The following is a 22,824-nucleotide window of genomic DNA, read 5'->3' on the forward strand; positions in this document are numbered from 1 at the left end:
CAAACCCAGGAAGGAGGGTGGGGAGCACTGGTACAAGTGCTAGGTTGGGGAATCTTGAATTCTATTAGGTCCCCTTTTTCTGGGGCAGGCCTGAGCAAGGAGAGGAGAGAACTTGTAACTAATGAAGTTAGAGTTTTAACTACGACATGGAACTGAGCATTCTAATCACTGGGATGAGATATTACGTGACTTACGGTGCCCAGATTTTTTTCTTATCTGAGAGCAACCAAAAAAAGCATGAGGCTTGCCCTGGATCTCAACAAGAGACCAGAAAGCTAGCTCTACCAAGCAGATTTGAACCAGGGCCAACTGAGGATGCGAAAGGCTGCTTTGGCTACACCTTAAAACTTCATCCTCCGTGTTCATTTCATTAGTTATGTAAAGTTACCGCTCCATAAAGCACTCTCGAGTATGAAACAGAGACAGGTGTGACTCTCCAGCACCTTAATGTTTTCCTGCCTCTCAGGCCCTGAAGCTTGGTAGATCCAATTCATTCCCTGAAATACATGCTTCTTTTTCAGCACAATCTCCACCACTGTAAGAAAGCACTTACTCCTCTTTCCCCTTGTACATGAGTGATCCCTGATGCTATTCCTGCCATCCTGAAGTTGGAAATAATCATTTATTCTGACCTTTTCATCAGAAGCTAAGAGTGGGGCCTATTCTACACTGACAGTATCCCTTTAATAGAATGAATTTTAAAATCAAGGTATCTTTCTAACTATTTCTTTTGCCCTTCCCCAACTACAGTGTTCCTTCTTCAATCCTATTCAACATTATCTTGGTTTTAATATCTTCCCTTTTCGACCATATTCCACAGTAATTTCCTAAGGGAATGCTAAGCCTTCTGTGTTACACATCTCTATTAGCTTTCAAGTCTGTCATCGCCAAGAACACTTCTGGTGCAATACCCCAATTAGTTCAAGGGAGATGGAAAAAGCAAAGCTGCCAGTGAAGACAGTTATGTTTGGGTGAAGTGGAATTAGTGCAACCAGCTTGAAAGTTCATGAAAAGGGAAGGTTTACTCCAAGTCCTTAGTGTAAAAGAAACAGAAACTAAAAAAAGGGCTGCTGGAGTTTGTCAAGTTTATGTACTTTCCATGCCCTGAATCTTTCAGTAGGCCAGGGCATGTTAACAAGGAGTCCTGGTGGTCCAGTGGTTACACACTCATCTGCTCACTGAAAGGTCTGCAATTCAAATCCACCAGCGGCTCTGTGGGAGAAAAGACCAGGTGATCTGCTCCTGTAAAGATTTACAGCCTAGGAAACCCTATGCGGCAGTTCTACTCTTTCGTATAGGGTCACTAGGAGTTGGAATGGACTTGATGAGACACAAACATCAATTATGTGAGCTTGGAAAATTCTTGTTGGTGCAAAACTAAATCAAGTAACTTATTTGAAATAGGATGGGTCCTGGCCCACTTCCTTGGTCCTTGGCTATGAGATAATCTGAAGTTGGCCTGTAGCTCTTGGAAGACTGACTGCATGAGACTGACTCCTGGGGAAGCTGGTGTCCATTGGGGGAAGATAGTGCCTTTGAAGCTTCCCAAGGTGTGATACTGTCACATCATCCTTGGCGGCAGCCATAACCAACTGTGTGACCTTAGGCAAGCCACATAAGCTCTCTGAGCCTTGATTTCCTCACCTGGAAAACGAGAGTGGAAGTGGACTGAGTAAATGATCTTTAAGGTCCTTTCTAGCTCTGACCTTCTATGGCAGATTTCCTGGCAGATTTTAGCCTATCTGTGGATTCTGAGAGAAGAGTTGAGTCAAGAATGACTCTGAGGTTTTTGATTTAAGAAACTGGAAGGATGAAGTTGCTATCAACTGTGATGGAGGAAGACTGAGGATGGAGAAGGTTTGGGGAAGTGAATATCAGAAGTTCAATTTTGGACATGTTGAATTTGACAGGTTTTTAGCATCCATAGAGAAGTGCCTAAACCGTCAAGCAGGCATTTGGACAAAAGGATCCAGAGTTCATGGGAAGAGGTCCTGTTATAAAATGACCCCAAGAGCAAGGTAGAATGCTAGTCTGGTATTTTCATCCTGCTTTTCTTTTTTCCCTCATGCTTTTCTATACTATTCTTCCCTTTATCCAAAGACCAACCAACCAGTTGCCATCAAGCCGATTCCAACTCGTGGCGACACCATGTGTTATCAGAGTGGAGCTGTGCCCCATACGATTTTCATGGTTATGACCTTTTGAAAGCAGATCATCAGGCCTTTCCTCTGAGGCCCTCTGGGTGGGTTCAAAATGCCAGCTTTTCAGTCAGTAGCCAAGTGCTTAACATTTGGGCCACTCAGGGATTCAGGGACTCCCAGATACCAAAACCTCCCTTAAACCTTAAACTGAGATGGACCTGAAAAAAACATGCTGCTTCCCATATAGCTTTAGTAAGGTAGAATGACTATTTGAATTATCGAGGAAAGACCTCTGCAAACCCAGCACAAGAAATACAGTTCCTGAGGGCATGCCTCAATTATGTTTTCATCCAGGACATTTTCAGTTAATGAGACCTACTTACGATGAAATAGAAGGGAAGGAAATCCATTTGTACCCCTTTGCCTGCCTTTCACATAATGATGCATAATTCTGGAAGTGATTGTAAAAAATTACAACACTCTATTGTGATTCGGTTGGTAAACAGCACGCTACAGCTCTTTTCAACATACACAAGGTTGGGGGAATGGCTGAATATTATTAGATTGAAAGAGCCTTGTTTGGCAAAAGCTCACTGAATTTTTCATATGTGTTTTACCTATCCCTTCTGAAGCCCACTGCAGTATCTTTTCTGCTACGTTTCAGAGACTGCTTTGGGGGCACAGAGGAGAGGAACAGGAAAATCAAAAAAAGGATATCCAGGATATTGTTGCTGTTAAGTTGACTCCTACTCATGGCAACACCATGTGTGTCTTTTGAGGTGCCTCTGAGTGGGTTCAAAGGGCCAACATTTTGGCTGGGAGTTGAATGCTTAATCATTGCACCACCCATGAACTCCTACATCCAGAATAGGTCCAGTAATCAAATTTATGCCAGAGAAACCCTAGTATTAGACATTTCTCAAGAGTGACAGTATAGTGTAATAAGAAGAGCACTGGGTATGGAGTCATAAAACCTGGGTTCCCAACCTGACTCCACCCTTTTGACCTCTATGATGCTGGGAAAGTCACTTTCAGAATCTAAGTCCCCTCAGCCTTAGAACAGAACTAAGAATAATACTTGCCTCGAATGATTGTTGCGAAGGTCAAAAAAAGATGTGTTAAAGTGCTTTGAAAACAGCAGCAACTCATGTTGGCCATTGTTGAGAGGCCATGGTCCTTGGAAGCAGAAACACATTTGGAACAAAGCAGACTGTTGAGAGATTGGCTGTATCTGGGCTTTGGGATTTGTACCTCATCTTTTTCACAGGTTTATCTCTCTGTAGAGACATACTTGCAACCAGTGAGTTAGGGCCCCGTGGGAAACTGCCTCCGGAAGATCAGGGGAACCAATCTTATGGAATCAGGCTGGGGAGCTACTTGAGGACCTTGTGATTCACAAGGGAAGGGCTAGTGCACCATAGTTGTTCAGGCAATGGGTGCTCCTGCTCACTGAGTACCCACTCATCCCTCCTTCCTAGACAGAACAAATGTTGAACTTAGATGGACACTTAGTGGTTCCTTCCTGAAGGGTTTAAATAAACATCCCAATGAAGTACAGAGTCAGAGCTCTTGGAGTTATTATTCCTTTCAGTTAACTCATTTCCTTGTACTGTCAGATGGAGGACAAGGCCTCACTCTCTAGGCTTTTTGTTAGTCACAAGAATTTCTGAGAGTCATTCAAAATTTGCATAATTGATTTTTAAACAATTGTTGTTCTGTCCTGTGTTCTAATCTTGGGTTGTTATCTGATGTTATTGATTCTCTAACTGGAGGAGACCCTTTAGTGTTTCTTGTAATTTTGGTTTGGTTTTTACAAATTCCCTTAACTTCTGTTTATCTGGAAATGCCTAATTTCACCATCATATTTGAGAGAAAGTTTTGCTGGGTACATAATTCTTGGCAGGCAATTTTTTTCCTTCAAGGCTTTATATACGTCATCTCATTGCCCTCTTGCCTGCATGATTTCTACTGAGTATTAAGAGTTTAGTCTTACTGACTCTCCTTTGTAGTTGACTTTTCATTTTTCCCTAGCTACCCTTAAAATTCTCTTTATTTTTGGTTTTGGCAAGTTCGATTATAATATGTCTTGGTGACTTTCTTTTGGGATTTACCTTGTGTGGGGTTTGGTGAGCTTCTTGGATAGATATCTTCTCATCTTTCATGATATCAGGGAAGTTTTCTGCCAACAAATCTTCAGCAATTCTCTCTGTATTCTCTGTTGTCCCCCCTGTTCTTGTACTCCAATCACCGTAGGTTATTCCTTTTGATAGAGTCCCACATAATTCTCAAGATTTCGTCATTTTTTAAAAAATTCTTTTATCTAATCTTTCCTCAGATAAATTGGTGTCAAGTGCTTTATCTTCAATCTCACTTCATCTGACTTCCATTGTCTCAATTTTGCTCATATGACTTTCTATTGAGCTAATTCTGAAATTTTATTGTTAATCTATTGGATTTCTATTTGCTGTCTCTCTATGGATTCTTGCAGCTAGTTAAATTTGTAATTATGCTCTTGTATAACCTTCTTAAGTTCCTCTGTTACTTTGAGTGTTCTTTGGCTTGGTAGGTGTTTTGCCTGATCTCCTTCCTGATCTGTATATTAATCTGTATATATATATATAGATCCAAAAAAATACATATACATATATATACACATATACTGATTGCACTAACTCCACTTCACCCAAACATAATTGTCTTCACTGGCAGCTTTGCCTTTTCCATCTCCCTTGAACTAATTGGGTTATTGCACCAGAAGTTTTCCTGGCGATGAGAGACTTGAAAGCTAATAGACATGCGTAAGACAGAAGACTCGGCATTCCCTTAGGAAATTATATATATATATATTGATTGAAGAGATCTGTGGATTAATATTTTGAGTTCTACCTCTGGTAATTTCAAGACTGTATTTTCCTCCAGGAGATTTCTTGGTTCTTTGTTTTGGTCACTTGCTGAAGCCATTATGGTCTGTCTCTTTATGTGATTTGATATTGACTGTTGTCTCTGAGCCATCAATAATTTATTATGTTTATTTATTTTATGTTTGCTTACTGTGTCATAGCTTCTTGTTTTGTTTTGATATGCCCTAATAGGCCGGTTGTGTGAGCTACTTTGATTATTGGTGTCCCTGACGCTCTCATGTCCTGTCACCAAGTGGTTAGAGCTGCCACCAGCTATGTGAGTTTGGGAGCCCATTTGCTTTTCTTGTGTGGATTCAGCTCAGGTGTCTGGACTGTCAGTCACTGATTGGAGCAGGCACAGGTATCTGGGTTCAGTATGTGCTGAGCAAGGTAGGGGGCTGACAGCTGCCCTTGAGTGCTGGGGCATGTCCCTGTTCCCTAGAGTATGTAGGTGGGTGGCTTTTGCAGCCGGACTTTGGGTACCCAATGCTGTTGGCTATAAGGACTGCGAAGCACCACCTATTCTCGGACCCCTGTCTTGGGTGGCTAGGTGGAGTGGGTAGAGCCACCAGTTCTCAGGCCCCGGATGTGTGTAGGTGAGGACCTTGCTTAATGGGCAGGGAGATGTCAAATGTCACGAATCTGCCACTCCCCCTTAGCTGTTGCAGTTGATAATAGGCTTCAGGTATGTACCCTGTTGTCCTATGCTAATGAGGGCCTAGACTGTTGAAATGGGCCCACACAAGTGCAGCAGGGTTGAAGGCATTCAGAATCTGTGGACCCCTTATGCCCGTGCCTAAGCACAGGGGCTGTGCCTTTTCTGAAGTCCCAGTTTACGGGAGCTGGCAAATTATTTTTCCTGTTTGTTATTTTTATGTTAATTTGTTCCCTCTACAAAGCCAGGAGAATGGCTTGGAGTGCACAATGGGTCCCACTTCCAGCCCAGGGTATACAGCAATTGCTGAAGCTGGACCAGGACCGGAGCAGAGCAGGGAGTGGGTGCATAAATGGGAGAGAGGTACTTTCCAGAAGGGGAAGTTTTTTTTTAATCTCATGCAGTAGGTTAGATGCTTGCACTTCAGTTTTCCCGATCTAGTGCTTCTTTCCCCTGGTATCGAAGGCTTGTGCATACTCTCCGCTGCTTGGTTTCTTCCAGTGTGGAAAACGCATCCTGAGTGCTACTGGTTGCCTCAGCCTGGGTGTGATGGCTGATCCAGCCTGCAAGGTGCTGGCCAGGTCAGGTCTGACAAACCCTTGCTGCTTCTGAACAGTCTCTCCCTCTCCTTACTGCTCGGTCCCACTCCTCAACTTTGTCTTTGATGTTCAGGGCTCCTAGATTGTCATATATAATTGGCTTACTTGTTTTTTTCAAGTCTTTGTTGTAAGAGGGACCACAGGGAGCATCTGACTACTCTGCTCTCTTGGCCCCGCCTCCGGGTAACTAGTCTGGAACCCTGGTGGTACAGTGGGTAAGAGATCAGCTGCTAACCAGAATGTTGGAGGTTTGGATACATCAGCCACTACTTGGAAACCTTATGGGGCAGTGCTACTCTGTCCTGTAGGGTTGCTATGAGTCAAAATTGACTCAACAGCAATGGTTAGAAAGTTTAATATGTTATTTTATATCCATATTTCCTAGATTAATCTAGTATATGCAGCACACGCACACGATTCATTCTCTTCTGTCGTCAGGAGTGAGTCAGAAGGGAAGTGGGAGAAATGCTGCCTTGGTAAAATACCCATAAGTCAGTAAATTAATTTAACATTAATTGTTACTATATGCAGACCACTATACTTCAACCTAGAAGAGAAAAATATACCTGAGGACGCCAAAATTATGTTCAGAAATAAACTTATAAAGCAAGAGAGGAGTACAAAGAGAAGGTGTAATTAATCAGAGGTGGAAGCCTTTAGAAAAATTTGAAATAAAACACAGTGCAGAACATGTTACTAGTCACTATGTGAAGAAATCCAAATTTATTTCTATTTTAGATATTTTCTTGTTTTAGTCCAAGATTGGGTGTTATATATACTTTTTAGAAACAGGATAGATCACCACCCAAAATGTGGTTCAGATTTCAAGACTATGATGTCACACACACACCAAGAGGGTGTAAAAAAGGTTTTGTACTCACAGTATGAGACTTTCTGGGGAGAAAAGTGTGGCTGCAAAGCAATTCAGAAAATGGCTTGGGAGAGCAGGTTAAGGAGGCTGGCTTGGGTTTTTTATGGTAGTTATGGGGTAGGGCTGGGGTTCCCACATGTGGTTTGAGCTTCCTGTTGGTAACAGACAAAAGCGCATCCGGGCTTTCTTATCAGTTTTCCAAGTTACGGGATAAAAGGAGAAGAGGGAGGGGTATGGCTTAAAAGCTGTCAACAGTCAAACATTACCAGAAAACTTTATTACACTGGAAAACTATTATTTTGTCTATATTACTCTATTATTGAGGATCACAGTCCCGTAGAGAAAATGAACTAACATTCTCATGTAACAAATATTTTTGAACATCTATGTGTCAAGCACTATGTTGGGTCAAACATAGGTAAAAAGCAATTTAATATGTTTGAATCTTTTCAAGAGAGAAATTTAGAATGGTTAAGCTCCTTTAAAAAATTAACTAATTAGCATACAAAGGTATAAATATAAAACTATTTAAAAAACACAAAAGGTATAGATAGTTCCATATGAACTGATATACGGTCAATTAAGAGAGGGAGTGATGTCCATAGGGAAAAGAACAAGATAAGGCTTAATAAGAACTCAATAATGAAAAGATACAGAAAGAGTAGATGGAAAGTAAAAGAGAAGGAAACAGCACATGAGGCAATCTTACTTTCAACTACCTCATATGCATGTGCAAGTTGGACTATGAAAAAGGAAGACAGAAGAATTGATGCATTCAAACTGTGGTGTTGTGAAGAATATTGAATATGTGGTGGATTGCCCAAAGGATGAACAAATCAGTCATAGAAGAAATACAGCCAGAATGCTCCTTAGAAGCAAGGGTGGTGGGACTTTGACTCCCTTACCTTGGACATACCATCAGGGAAGACCAATCACTAGAAAAGGACATTATGCTTGGTATTTAGAGGGTCAGTGAAAACAAGGGAAACCTCAATGAGATGGATTGACACAATAGCCTCAACAATGGGCTCAAACATACCAACAGTCATGAAGATGGTGCAGGACTGGGCAACGTTTCGTTCTCTTATACATAAGGTCACTGAGTCAGAGCCAACTCAATAGCAACTAACAAAAGGAAAGAGCAAAAGCTTTGGTCTTTTATTCTCACTACTCTATTTTCTCCAAGTCTCTGTCTTATTACCTCTTACTTTTAAGGGCTGGCCAAAGCTCTGATTCTATGCCCCAGGCAGCTGATAAACCTCTCTGCTAGCCCTCTGTCCTGAAGCAGCCCATGGCTTCCACTAATTGGTCCCATCCCCCAATGCTTCCACTCTCTTTTTCAAACTTAGGTAAGCAGATCACATGATGCTCACTTCTTCCTTTTGATATAGTTAAAGAAGTTCTTATTGATCTGGGAGTTCTTTGCAAAGTGTTCTTTAAAATCAATTTTTGGCCCAATTGCCCATTTATGTGGTAGGTACCCAACATTTGTTGTTAAATGTTCAGCTGCTGGTCGTGTGGGCTTTTCCGTTCTGTGTACTTGGGCTCTAATTCCAGTTTTTGGAAAGTGTTCTTTCCATTGTGGCATTCTTTGACTTAGCTGGTTTTGGGTGCCTGATATTTTTGATCTTTGGCACATTTTTCTTCTAGGTTTCCAATAAGTGGCATTTTAAACAGTCTTTAGGCTTCTATTCTTCCTTTACTTTTTTTTTTTATAACTGTTGTTTACATAGTGTCAAATTTTCTTTTTCTAACATTGAATTCCTATGCAATAGATTTCCTTGTTTTTTCTCTCCTTATTGGGAGTGGAGTAGGGATAGTAGTGGAGATGAATGGCAGTAACATTCATTATATACACAATGTAGACTTTACATGTGATCTTATTCAATCCTTGCAAATGATATGCCCCCAAGTTAGTTATAATAATGTTGTTGTTAGCTGCAATCAAGTTGACTCCTGGCCAACTGATGCACAATGGGATTGGTCAATTGTGATCCATACGGTTTTAATTGACTAACTGACTGAAAGTAGATCAGCGCGACTTTCTCCTAGTCTGTCTTAGTCTGGAAGTTCCACTGAAAGCCATGTAGCGTTGTAGTAACATACAAGCCTCCACTGATAGGCTTGTAGTGACTGCACATGAGGTACCTGGGCTGCGAATCACACCCAGGTCTTCCACATAGGGAGTGAGAGTTCTACCGCTGAACCGCCACTGCCCTCAGTTATAATAAGGAGAGACTACCCAACAAGCGGGGTACCCACGGGCTTAAATTGTGTTACTTACTAATCTGTAGTGCACAATTTTGCATCTTTTATATGGTGAAACCCAGGTGAAATTGTGCACTACAGATTAGTAAGCAAACACAATCAAGCCCATGATACCTTGCTTACTGTAAGCTGGTTTATACCATGATTATTTGTTAATCCGCCCCTAGTTATAATAACAATAATGTTGTTGTTGTGTGCCATTGAGTTGATTCCGACCCATAGTGACGCTATAGGACAGAGTAGAACTTCCCTATAGTGTTGCCGAGGCTGTAATCTTTAAGGAAGCAGACTGCCACATCTTTCTCCTGCAGAGCAGCTGATGGGTTCGAACCACCAACCTTTCAGTTAGCAGCCAAGTGCTTTAACCACTGCACCACCAAGGCTCTTTAGTTATAATAATGCCAAACCCAAACCCATTGTCGTCAATTTGATTCTGACTCATAGCTACCCTATAGGACAAAGTAGAACTGCCCCATATGGTCTCTAAGGAGTGGCTGGCAGATTCGAACTGCCAACCTTTTGCTTATCAGCCAAACTCTTAACCCCTTTGCCACCAGGGCTCCAGTTATAATAATAGCCAATATTTATTGAGTATTTGCCACCTTACTAAAGGTTTTGTGCAAAGTGATTTGTGTGTGTTATCGCATTTAATTCTCATGATAACTATGTAAGGCAGATTATATTATTCTCTCCATTTTAAGTGCAAGGAAGCAGAGGTTTAGAGGGGCTTGCTCAAGGTCACACGGCTAGTTAGTGGCAGAAGTGGGCTTCACACTCAGGCTGAAGCACTTGAACACATGCTAACAAGTGCTGCAGCGAGGGTCATGAGGAGATCAACCTACCTGTGACGCCCATGCTCCTTCCACTATACCACCCCTGCCTCCCTCACCATCACATACTATTAAGCTCAACTTCAGGGTGTTTATTTTAATACTATTGTGACTAGTGGCCCTTGGTGAAAAAGGAATATCCGCACATTCCTCTTAAAGATGTTTAAAGCCATGATACGGCTGGACAGCTGCAAACATAAGTGGGTATTAAAAGAAACCAACAAATGATCTGGTTTATACTAATTTTGAATAATTTGCAATAGGTTTGATGATGTTGAGGGGTTATTTCCATGCAGGACACAAATAGTTCCCCAGCCCTGTTTGAGCCTAACCACATTCCCACTGTGCCGTATTAACCACAATGAAATAGAGAAATTGAGCTTGTAAAGAACTCCAATTTATGCATTCATGTATTCATTCATTCCATCATCCATTCATTCATTCAACAAATATTACACTTATTAAGTTCCAACAATGTGCCAGGCACTGTTGTAGGTAATGTGGTTGTAAAGTGAACAAGACAGGTGATAACCATGTCCTCCTGGAGCTTACTTTCTAGTAGGGGAAACAGACAATAAAAAATTAAACAATTACATATGTACGATAATTTCAGATAGCAGGAAGTACTAAGAAGAGAAATAAAGGTGGGTTTACTGAGAAGGGGAATAATGGTGAAACGTGAGGGGCAATACTTTATTTAGGAGGCCAGGAAAGATATATCTAAGATGGTGGTAGTTAGCAGTGACTCAAGTGAAGAGAGGGGTGAAGAAATTCTCAAGGCAGAGGACCTGGCTCCCAGGGCTCCAGAAGAATTTTTAATCTTCAAAATTCAGACAAGTTTTATATTCTATTCCATATTATATTCCTTTCTGTTTTAATGTAATGTTTTCAATTGATGACCTGTTAGATTACTTAACTCCTTCACCTCCACCTCTCTTCCTAAATCTGTGGTTAAAATGGACACTGCTGAAATACATGAGCAAACAACAATGCTTTCTGAGCCACCCACTAACCAGATAGATACATTATCTCATCAGACAATCCCATATTCCACACAACAATCCCAAACAATTGCACTCAATAACCCCATGTGGAAGGCACTTTTATTATCCCACTTTACAGAGAGCTCACTGAGGCACAGAGGGGTTATAGGACCTGTGGCCACTAGGCCGGCCTGGCCTCCAATCTGTCCTTTCAGTTCTAGTGAAGTCCCGCTTCCTCATACCTGTTCTTACTGCTGATCCTATCCAGCTTCACCTCCCTTGTTGATGCACTGCACGGATTACGGAGTTTCTGCTTAGCCTCCAGGGCCTGATTACTCTCCTGTGACACCTAGAGCACCAGTCCAGCCCTTGGCTTTGGGGTCATCAGTCACATCTTGGTTGGGATAAGGTTAGGCCTGCTTCTCATCCTGGTGAAGAAACTAAGTCGTCAAGGATTTCCTTTTCTTAGGATCAACAATCAAGGCCCATGGAAGCCGCAGTCAGAAAATCAAATGATGTATTGCATTGAGCAGATCTGCTGCAGAAGACCTCTTTAAAATCTTAAAAAGCAAAGATGTCACTTCGATGACTAAGGTGTGATTGACCCAAGCCATGGTGTTTTCAGTCACCTCATATGCGTGTGAAAGCTGGAAATGAAAAAGAAAGACTGAAGAAGAATCGATGCATTTGAATTGTGGTTTTGGTGAAGAATATCATGTATACCACAGACGGCCAGTAGAACGAACAATCAGTTTTGAAGGAATACAGACAGAATGGTCCTTAGAAGTGAGGATGGCAAGACTTCATCTCACTTGCTTTTTTAATTTTTCTATGATTGTGTTTTAAGTGAAAGTTTACAATTCAAACCAGTTTCTTATGCAAAAACTTGTACACACATTGTTATGTGAACCTAGTTGCTCTCCGTATAATGTGACCACACACTCTTCCTCTCCACCCTGTATTTCCTGCGTCCATTCAACCAGCTCCTGTCCCCCTCTGCATTCTCATCTTGCCTCCGGACAGGAGATGCCCACTTACTCTCATGTATCTACTTGGGCTAAGAAGCACAAGCCTCAGCAGTATCATTTTATGTCTTAAAGTTCAGCCTAAACTTTGTCTGGAGAGTTGGCTTCAGGAATGGTTTTAGTTTTGGGCTAACAGAGTCTGGGAGCCATGTCTTATGCGGTCCCTCCAGTCTCAGTCAGACCATTAAGTCTGATGTTTTTACTAGAATTTGAGCTCTGCACCCCACTTTTCTCCTGCTCCATGAGGGACTCTCTGTTTCATCTCACTTACTTTGGATAGGTCATTAGGAGGGACTAATCTCTGGAGAAAGATATCACGCTTGGTAAAATGGAGGGTCAGCAGAAAAGAGGGAGACCCTCAACGAGAAGGATTGACACAGTAGCTGCAACGATTGACTCAAACATAGCAATGATTGTGAGGATAGTGCAGGATAGGCAATGTTTTGTTCTGTTCTGTTATACATGGGGTCACTGAGCCGGAGCTGACTTGATGCCACCTAACAACAGCAGTTTCTCAGCTTGACCTCTGAAGCACCCTGAGCAATCCCCAGACAGTAAACTAAACCAGGTATGACTAGAGAAGGTCCAAATCACAGATGAGAAAGTGTCAGAGTTCTTTATACCAATTAGAACACACCACCTGGATAACTGGAAGCAAGAGCTTCCCAACTGTGATGGTTAATTTTATGTGACAACTTGGCTAGGCCGTGGTGCCCACTTGATTGGTCAAACACAAGTCTAGATTTTGCTATGAGGGTATGTACTTACGATTAACTTTTAAATCAGCTGACTTTTGGTAAAGCAGATTACCACCCACAATGTGTGCGGGCCCCATCTCATCAACTGAAGGCCTTTGAGCAAAGCCCAAGCGAGGTTTTCCCGGGGAGGATTCTGCCTCAACACTAACATAGAAATCCTGTTGGAGTTTTCAGCCTGTCTGCCTACAGATTTTAGTCTTGCCAACCCTCACAATCATGTAAGCCAATTCCTTAAAATCCGTCTCTGTGTGTGTATGTATATACATGTATGTGTGTGCATGCGTATGTATATCCGATTGGTTCTGTTTTTCTGGAGACCCCTGACTCCTACACCAACAGATACGCTTGCTTCTGCTTTACTTGATCAGTAAGGTCTATTAGCAGTGCTTTAAATTTGTTTTCATATAGCCTTGTACCCTTCTTAAGCTTATTGCTAGTTATTTTATGTTTTTTGTTGCTACTTAAATTTGTTTTTATTTACCTACTGTAAATGCTAACTAGCTGTTGTTTGTATATTTGAGAACTATTGATTTCATATACTTATTTTGTATCTTACTAGTGTAATGAGTTCTTTTACTGTTAGCAATGAATTTTCAGTTGATTTTCTTGAGTTTTAGTGATAGAAAGCAGCATCTTCAAATAGTGATTTAATAAAATTGCTTTACACCTTCAATATCTTACTGTTTTCTAACTGTTGGCTGATATCTCCATGATAATACTAAATAAGAGTAGTGCTAGTGAGCCTACGTGCCTTTTTCTGACTTTTGGGGGACTGCCTCTCAGGGTTCCTTATTAAATCTGCTTCCAGGATGAAACAGACACAGGTCATCATTTTATCATGTTGAAGTAATCCATGTACTCCTATTTCACTGTGTGTTTTTATCAAGATTAGTTTATTGATTTTGTCAAATGCCATTTCAGTATCTATGAACATGACTACATGATTTTCTCTTTAGAGGTAGTAATATGAGCTATATTAACAGCTTTCCTAATATTGCATCACACGGACTTGCTAGGAAAAAATCCCACTTGGTCATGGTGTATTACTCTTAAATAACCTGTTGAATTTAGAATTGATATCCATAATTGAGATTATCTATAATTGGTTGCTTAATGTAATTGTTGATAGGTTTTGTTATTAATATTATACTGGTTTCATAAAAATAATGTGAACATTTCCCCTGCTCTGAAATAGTTTGCATTCGAATGATCTATTCTTTGAGAGTTTCCTTTGAAAACATCCACTTCATTCAAATTCACATGTTAAAATTCTCTTAATTTCAAGAAGCTTCCCGAATAAACTGGACTCTTGGAAGGCCACCATAGCAAGGGCAGGGGTTTGAAGGCCATGGTTTCAGGGGACATCTAAGTCAGTTGGCATAATAAAATCTATTAAGAAAACATTCTGCATCCCACTTTGGAGAGTGGTGTCTGGGGTCTTAAACGCTAGCAAGCGGCCATCTAAGATACATCAGTTGGTGTCAACCCACCTGGAGCAAATGAAGAATACCAAAGACACAAGCTAATTACAAGCCCAAGAGACAGAAAAGGCCACATAAACCAGAGACTACATCAGCCTGAGACCAGAAGAACTAGTTGGTGCCTGACTATAACTGATGACTGCTCTGACAGGGAACACAACAGAGAACTCCTGAGGGAGCAGGAGAGCAGTGGGATGCAGACTTCAAATTCTTGTAAAAAGACCCGACTTAATGGTCTTACTGAGACTAGAATGACCCCAGAGGTCATGGTCCCCAGACCTTCTGTTAGCCCAAGAGAGGAACCATCACCAAGCCAACTCTTTAGACAGGGATTGGACTGGACTATGGGATAGAAAATGATACTGGTGAGGAGTGACCTTCTTGGATCAAGTAGACACATGACACTACATGGGCAGCTCCTCTCTGGAGGGGAGTTGAGAGGGCAGAGGGGGTCAGAAGCTGGCCGATGGACATGAAAATAGAAAGTGGAGAAAAAGAGTGTGCTGTCTTATTAGAGGGAGAGCAACTAGGAGTATGTAGCAAGGTGTTTATAAATTTTTGTATGAGAGACTGACTTGATTTGTAAACTTTCACTTAAAGCACAATAAAAATGAAAAATAAGATTCCCTTAATTTCCTCTATCTGTGATTATTGCCTCCTTATCATTGATTATTCTGCTTATTTGTACTTTTGCCTTCTTTCCTGACAGGCTAGTGGTTTGTTGCATGTGGGGTTCCCAAGGAAGTGGACTCTAAGCAGAGTTTAGTGTGCAGAAGGTTTGCTAGGAAGTGCCCCTGGAGTAACACCCATGGAAGGGAATGGGAGAAGGAGTGGGGAGAGGGAGCAGCTGCTCTGTGGCGCAGGCCCAATACCTCCTCTGGTGACTTCTTGGGGAACTCTGGAGCTAGAACGCCCTTCAGAGTAGACCCCTACTGGGCTAGGAAGGCCAAGCCCCCATATTCCTGTTTCAAACAGTTATTGGAGTGGGACACCCCAGGAAGGGGTGCAAACTTGAGTGAAATGGCATCTGCAGCTGAGGTAATCCCTGAAGTTGCTACAGCGAAGACTCTCTGCCAACAGTGCTTCCAGCAACTGGGGCAACAAGTCTTTCACCCAAGGGAAGTTGGGGTGGCATATCATGGTGTCCATCACATGGCTTGTCCATTTTTTTTTTTTTTTTTGCTTTACTGTTTAAAGATTCCACTTTTTGATTTACTTATTACCTCTGCTGTTTTTTCCTAACTGCATAATATCTGCTTTTGTCTATACTAATTCTTCTTCTACCTTCTTTTGGTTTATTTATTTTTCCCCTAAATGTTTGTGTCAGATGCCTACTTCATGTGATTTCTTCCTTTCATGTTTATTTTTATAAATCTTTTAAAGGTTGTCTTAGTGCTGCTGTAACAGCAATACCACAAGTGGGTGGCTTTAAAAAACAGGTATGTATTTTCTCACAGTTTAGGAGGTTAGGAGTAAGAATTCAGGGTGTGACTCTAGGGGTGGTGCTTCTTTGTCTATTTCCACTTGCTGCTGCTGTTAATTGCTGTTTCATTGTGACCCCATATGTTCAGATTAGAACTGCTCCATAGGGTTTTCAAGGCTGTGACCCATTAGAAGCAGATCACCAGGCCTCTCTTTCAAGGAGCCTGAGTGGGCACACACCTCCAACCGTTTAACTAGTAGTCAAATGCTTAACCATCTGCACCACCCAGGGACTCCATTTCGGCTTCTAGTAGCCGGCAGCCCTTGGAGTTCCTGGGCTTGTAGCTGCATCTGCCTGTGTCTGTCATCACGTAGCATCTTTCCACTGTCTGTGTCTCTGTCTATTCTGCTCTTTTTGTAACTCAAGAGTGATTAGGTTAGAACCCACCCTTCTCTGGTTTGAGCTCATTAATGTAACAAAGGAAAAACCTTATTTTCCAACAGGATCACATCCACAGGTACAGGGGCCAGGAGTTCAATACATATTTTTGGGGGGGAGCATAATTCAGTCCATGACACCCACTTAAGGATCTTTGTCCATAGAGCACTCCCTTCGCCCTGCCCCTCTGGTCCCAGCATTCTTTACATTATTAGCACCTTCTAATCCTATAGATCTGAGCTTAAATAACACATTTTAGAGACCTGCAAGTCAGGCCTCTCCTGACTACCCTATCCCAGACCCTGCTTGTTTTTTTCATGGCACTTATTAACTCATTGTTGTTGAGTCAGCTCTGACTCATAGCAACCCTATAGGACACAGTAGAACTGGTCTATAGGTTTTCCAAAGCTGTAAATCTTTACAGAAGCAAACTGCCCCATCTTTCTTCTATAGGGCAGCTGGTGGGTTTGAACTGCTGACCATTTAGTTAGTAGCTGAGCACTTAATCATTGTGACCCCACGGCTCTTCATAGCACTTACTACATTTTGTAATTATTTACTTGTCCCCTTCTTCCTTTCTTCACTTTCTACCTCCTTCCATTCCTCTCTCTCTCCCTCTTTTTTGCTCTTTCTTTCTATAAACCTTAAGAGTACAGTGCAGAAACTGTGATTGTCTTGTCTGTCCTTTGTTTATCTGCAACACCTGACACAGTGCCTGTCAATAATATTTACTCAATAGGCATCTGTTAAAAGAATGAATAAATCTGGAAAATTGTTTTCACGTAAGTGTTATATTTTAATAGGAAAATGGGTAGGGTCTATTGTTTGCAGAGGAAAGCAACCAGGTTGGAAGGAGGTCTGGGGACCATTTCTTGGGAGAATTGGTTATAAGAACCTGGGATATTTAGTTTAGGACAAAGAAAAATTTGGAGATAGATATTAATAGCCTTCAAAAACAGGCAGTTTAGTCTTGTAGAAAAGTATTTTTCATCAGAAAAATCACCTGGGGAGCTTGTTAAAAACATAGAATCCCAGGTTCTTCCCTGATACTTGATTCATTTGGTAAGGAGTAGGACTAGGGAGTCTGGCTCTTTTTTTGTTTGTTTTCTTCTGCTTTTTAATAAGCACTCCTGGTAGTTCTTTTTATCAAAAAATGTTGGGAAATATCACCTTAGGAAAAGTAGTGTTGTTCCTCTGGGAAGAACTAGGACTCAAGGGCTGAAGTGGTAGAAAGGCAAGATTTGACTCCTCATCGGGAAATTGTTTCAAACTAGAAGGGTTCCACGGTGAATAAGGCTGTTTCCCTGATGGATTTCAGCCAAGCCAGTCGACCCTCCAGGGGCTACTCTTGCTGCGGGTGAATACCATCCACTCTTGCTGTTAGCTGCCATTGAGTAGACCACAAATCATGGCTGCTGCATAAACACCACCACAACACACTGCCCAGTCCTGCATCAACCCCATGATTGGTTGCTGGTCAGATTGTTGTGATCCATAGCCATCTACTTTAAGGTGGTGTTATAGATTGAATTGTGTCCCCCCAAAATTGTGTCATAAACTCTAATGCCTATACTGGTGAATATAATCCCTTTTGGGAATAGGGTTTTCTTTGTTATGTTAATGAGACCATATTAGTGTAGGGTGTGCTTTAAACCAATCACTTTTGAGATTAAAAAACAGATTAGTGAAAAAGAGCATGTATTAGTCATCTAGTGCTGCTATAACAGAAATACCACAAGTGGATGGCTTTAACAAAGAGAATTTTATTTTCTCACATTACCCAGCTACCATCTCACAGTAAAGTAGGCTAAAAGTCCAAATTTAGGGCATCAGCTCCAGGGGAAGGCCTTCCCTCTCTGCCGGCTCTGAAGGAAGGTCCTTGTCCTCAATCTTCCCATGGTCAAGGAGCTTCTCAGGCTCAGGGACCCTGGGTCCAAAGGACCCACTCTGCTCCCAGTGCAGCATTCTTGGTGGTATGAGGTCCCCAACTCTTTGCTTGCTTCCCTTTCTTTTTTATCTCTTGAGAGATAAAAGGTGATGCAGGCCATACCCCAGGAAAACTCCTTTTTCACTGGATCAGGGATGTGACCTGGGTAAGAGTGGTGTTACAATCCCACCCTAATCCCTTTAACATAAAATTACAATCACAAAATGGAGGACAACCACACAATGCTGGAAATCACGGCCCAGCCAAATTGATACATTTTCGGGGAGATATAATTCAATCCATGACATGGGGTGACCTAATGATAGTCATATGACCTTGCAGAAAGGTATAATGCTTTGCATCATTTATAGATCACCTGCAAAATAGACTCTACTAGGCATTTCAGCAACCCTGAGAAGCAGACAGAGCAGGTGTTTTCTCATCCTATAGAATAGGAAACAGATGATGAGGTTAAGTGATGGTCAATATGAGGGTGGGAAATGTTAGAATCCTGAAGTGAGGCTTTTGGGCTCCTTGCCTTAAACAAACAAAAAAATTAACCCATTGCTGTCAAGTCAATTCCAACTCATACAGACCCCATAGGACAGAGTAGGACTGCCCCATAGGGTTTCCAAGGAGCGGCTCGGTGGATTTCGACTGTTAATCTTTTGGTTAGCAGCCAAACTCATAACAACTGTGCCTCCAGGGCTCCTTTATTACACCCAATATTTGGGAAGTAGGCATCTGTGGAAGGAGCACCATCTTCCTCTGGGAGGAGGATATGAAAAGGGTCCATGTGGAACAGAGTCCTGGTTTGGGCTGCTAGCAGAACTTTTTTTTTAAGCTCCTGGTGAGTCTTGCCTTCCCTTGTCTTCTAAGGAAGCAGACAACTGTGGGCAGAAGCCACTGGACACGCTTGTCACTGTTACCAGTCTACTAATCAGGTTGTCCAAAATAAAGGCAATTTGTTTTGACAGGTACCTCCTAATGTGGAACTTTCCTCTTTGGATATCCATAGAGGCTTAAGTCTGATTTTTATAGCTTAATTGAATTCCAGAAAGTCGTGGTTGAGCCATTGGGCCATGACTGGGTATCACAGATGTGATTCTCCCCTCCCAGGCACAGATAGCTAAGTGAAGCAGCCAGCCCATCCTCAAGCAAGGACATGCAAGTCCCCTGCCCCCCAAAACAGAGAGGGAGGAAAGCTTGCTACAAATAAAATGTGATGAAAAACACAAGGGCTTACAAACCCAAGGACCAGATTCAAGGAAGAGGGAGGAAGTGTGAGGATAGTTTTGTCACAGGCAACTAATTGGGTATAGGTTGGCAATAACATACTGTAAAAGACCTCACTGAAGGAGGCCAGAACTAGCCCAGGAGGAAAGGGGAGTAAAACTGAACCAGCCCAGGTGTCGAGGAAGTCACATGGATCATCCTGTGGCTTTGGACCTCCCAACAACAGTATCTCTTCCCATTTTTCTCATCGCAGGACCTCCAATCCTGGTTGCCCATTGGACTCGTCTGACGGAAGTGATGTTTTGAAGCTGGTGCATGCCAGCTTCTGAAAACCAATTGTTCAATTTTCAGAAATTTTGTGACCCAGTGGTTGAACACAGCCATTATTAATAATGAAATCACATAAACTTACAAATCACTGAATTATATTGAAAAAGTAGTAACAACAAACTCATTATTTTCTAATCATTTTACTATTATCTACGTTCCTGTGGTTATTTATATCTGTTTATCTGTATGGTGCAAATACTATACAATGGTGTACAACTGCTCATCTCTTGCCAATGCTAGTGTTCAGTGATGTCACATTGACAGCTTAAAATTGGAAATGGTGGGAGTAGTTACACCATGAAAATTGACCAATACTACAAAAAAATTTTTTTTTTTTACAATTAGGGCTTGGTTTATTGTTTCGTTGATTGTCTAGACTTAAGCAAGTGTTGGGAAAAAAATGACAATAATGCAGATTGCACTTGAAAGTGTCCCTTGTCTGTAACCATTACATTGTCAATGGCATAAAAATACTGAGGAAATATGCTTCCAGTATTCAAATCTGTTTTCCAGTCCAGCAAAGAAGTCACTCATCTGACAATGAGTAAAATTCCAACATCTTTTACGTTTCACTTTCATCTTCATTAACATAAATGAAAAATTAACCAGTATCATGTCAGAACTACACTCACTGTCAATTGCAGCTATATTTGGCTACAGATATAAGAGTTCACTAACCATCAATTAAAGCCTTCTGTAAGAATCAATTGTCTGCCTGGAATTTACAAGAAAGAATATTGTATGTTTTATTATTATTTTTAAATTGTGTGCCACACATCTTTTATGTTGGTAAAATTTATGATAAACATTTATGTATAAGCATGCATTTTTTTCTTTTCTTTTGGAGAGCTGGTTGTTAGACAACACCACACCATTGCCTGGAGGATTTAAAAATCACTAATGCCTGGATCCCACAGCCAAAGTTTATAATGTAATTGGCCTCAGGTGATTTTAATGTGCAGCCAAGGCTAAGAACCAGTGCTCCAGGGATTTCCAAAACGAATCCCAGAAAGTTGAGGTTGGGCCATTGGGCCATGATTAGGTTTTGCAAGGAGATGTGGGTCTCCTCCCAGGCACAGATGGCTACAGGGGAGCTCTAACCTCTGAGATGCAGCCAGCCCATCCTTGAGTAAGGACGTATAAGTCCCCTACTCTCAAAAAGATTCCAGCTAAAGCAGGGAGGGAAGATTGACACCAATAAAATCTGATGACTAACGCAAGAACTTGCAAAACTAAGCTTTGGATTATGGAAAGAGAAAGGAAGTGTGAGGATAGATTAGGCAACTAGCTGACTACAGGTTGTCGAGAACATACTGTAAAAGATCCCATTGAAGGAGACCAGAAATAGTCCAGGGCCAAACTGAACAAAGTTATACTTCTAACAATTAAGAAGACACTTCAAGTGTCTACATACTGAGTCATTTCTGATTTTCCTGAAGGAATGTATATCTGTTGGAGAGAGTCAGAAAACAAGAAAAAAAGGGAGAAACAACCCTACGCAAATGAATGCCAGAGGCAGAAATACTGATCTTCCAGGGGGAATTTCTCCCTAAATCCGTAGTTTAATCTTTCTCATTAAGAGTCTCTTATATTTCCCCCTTTGATTTTAAATTCTTCCCCCTTCCCACCCCTTTTTTTCTTCCAACAAATTTCTTTCTCTGAACTTTTTATATGACCTTTTCCTCATTCTTATCAACAAGAATCAGAGTAGCTGTGATGTTCTTCCCAAGTCTCCTCAGAGCTAGCAGAATACCTTACACTGAGGTCCTCAGAAAAGCAGGAAACCAGAGCTAGAGGCTGCAGGGAAATACAAGGAAAAGGGAGTGGTTAAAAGGCCAGCCTAGGCCAAGCTCTTTTTAAAACAAACCAAGAGGAATCCAAGTAGATCAATGGATAGGGTGAAGTCTATGGGAGGTCAGTGGGAGGAATGACAAAATTAGTCCTATTCTCTGACAAATCTCACCTGTCCCTAAAGCCCTTCACAGGGTCCCACAAGGAGACTAGTGGAAAATGCAGAGCAGCCTGGAATGTTCTAAATTAATCCTCCATCATCAATAGACTGATTTCAGTTCTACACACCCTTTGGATATTTCTAAGAGGTGAGGATTAGAGCAGGAAATTGGGAAAGAGCTACAATTAGAAACCTGTCATAGAAAAGGCTCTTACTTATTTCCTAATATTAATTCTACTCATCATCCTTATCAATGCAGCCACCGTTTCGTAACTGGGCCAATAGCTACTTAGAATAAACATCCCTCTGCAGTTTATTAAGGCCTTTTGTCAAAATTCTAATAGGATGTAAATGGGAGGGCTATGTGGGCTTTCTAGGAAGCATCCTTAAAGGCAGGGGATGCCTTCTTAATCTCTTCCCTCTTCTTGCTGCCTGGAACGTAGACATAAAAAATGGAACGTTGGCAGCCATCCTGTACCACTGAGGATGGCAAAGAGCAAGATAGAAGGAGTCAGAGTTCCAGTTCCAGGTAAAAGGAAGTAAATATACTGCACCTTGTCTCTCCCACTACATGCAGCTTTAAAGCCTTGACGTGATGCTTGTAACTTGGAACAGCTATTTGAGGGCTCTAAAAAATAAATGCTAGCATGGGGAAGAAGGCCAGAACTCAAAGTATCAGCAATTCAGTGGTGAATTTCCTCCTCCCCCTCCTTCTTTTTTTCCCCATCTGTTATCACCCAGCCTAGTCTCAAGGCAGCCTGGAACCAGAAAGTGGGCTCCCAGACATGGACACAATGAGATCTAGGAGAAGCACTCTAGTTCTGGCCTGGAAAATGGGCAAGAGGATCCCTAACATGCTGAGATGGGGGGTGGGGGGGGGTATTCCTCCTTTCTTTTTCCCCCATTCTCTTACATCCTAGCTCCTAGACAATCCTGCAACTGGGGGCAACAACAGTGACAGTGGGAGCAGTGCTCCTGCAGGCACCTAAAGCTCTGAGAAAGAGGAAC

This window comes from Elephas maximus, chromosome 10 (genome assembly GCF_024166365.1).
Source record: "Elephas maximus indicus isolate mEleMax1 chromosome 10, mEleMax1 primary haplotype, whole genome shotgun sequence".
NCBI lineage: Eukaryota > Metazoa > Chordata > Mammalia > Proboscidea > Elephantidae > Elephas > Elephas maximus.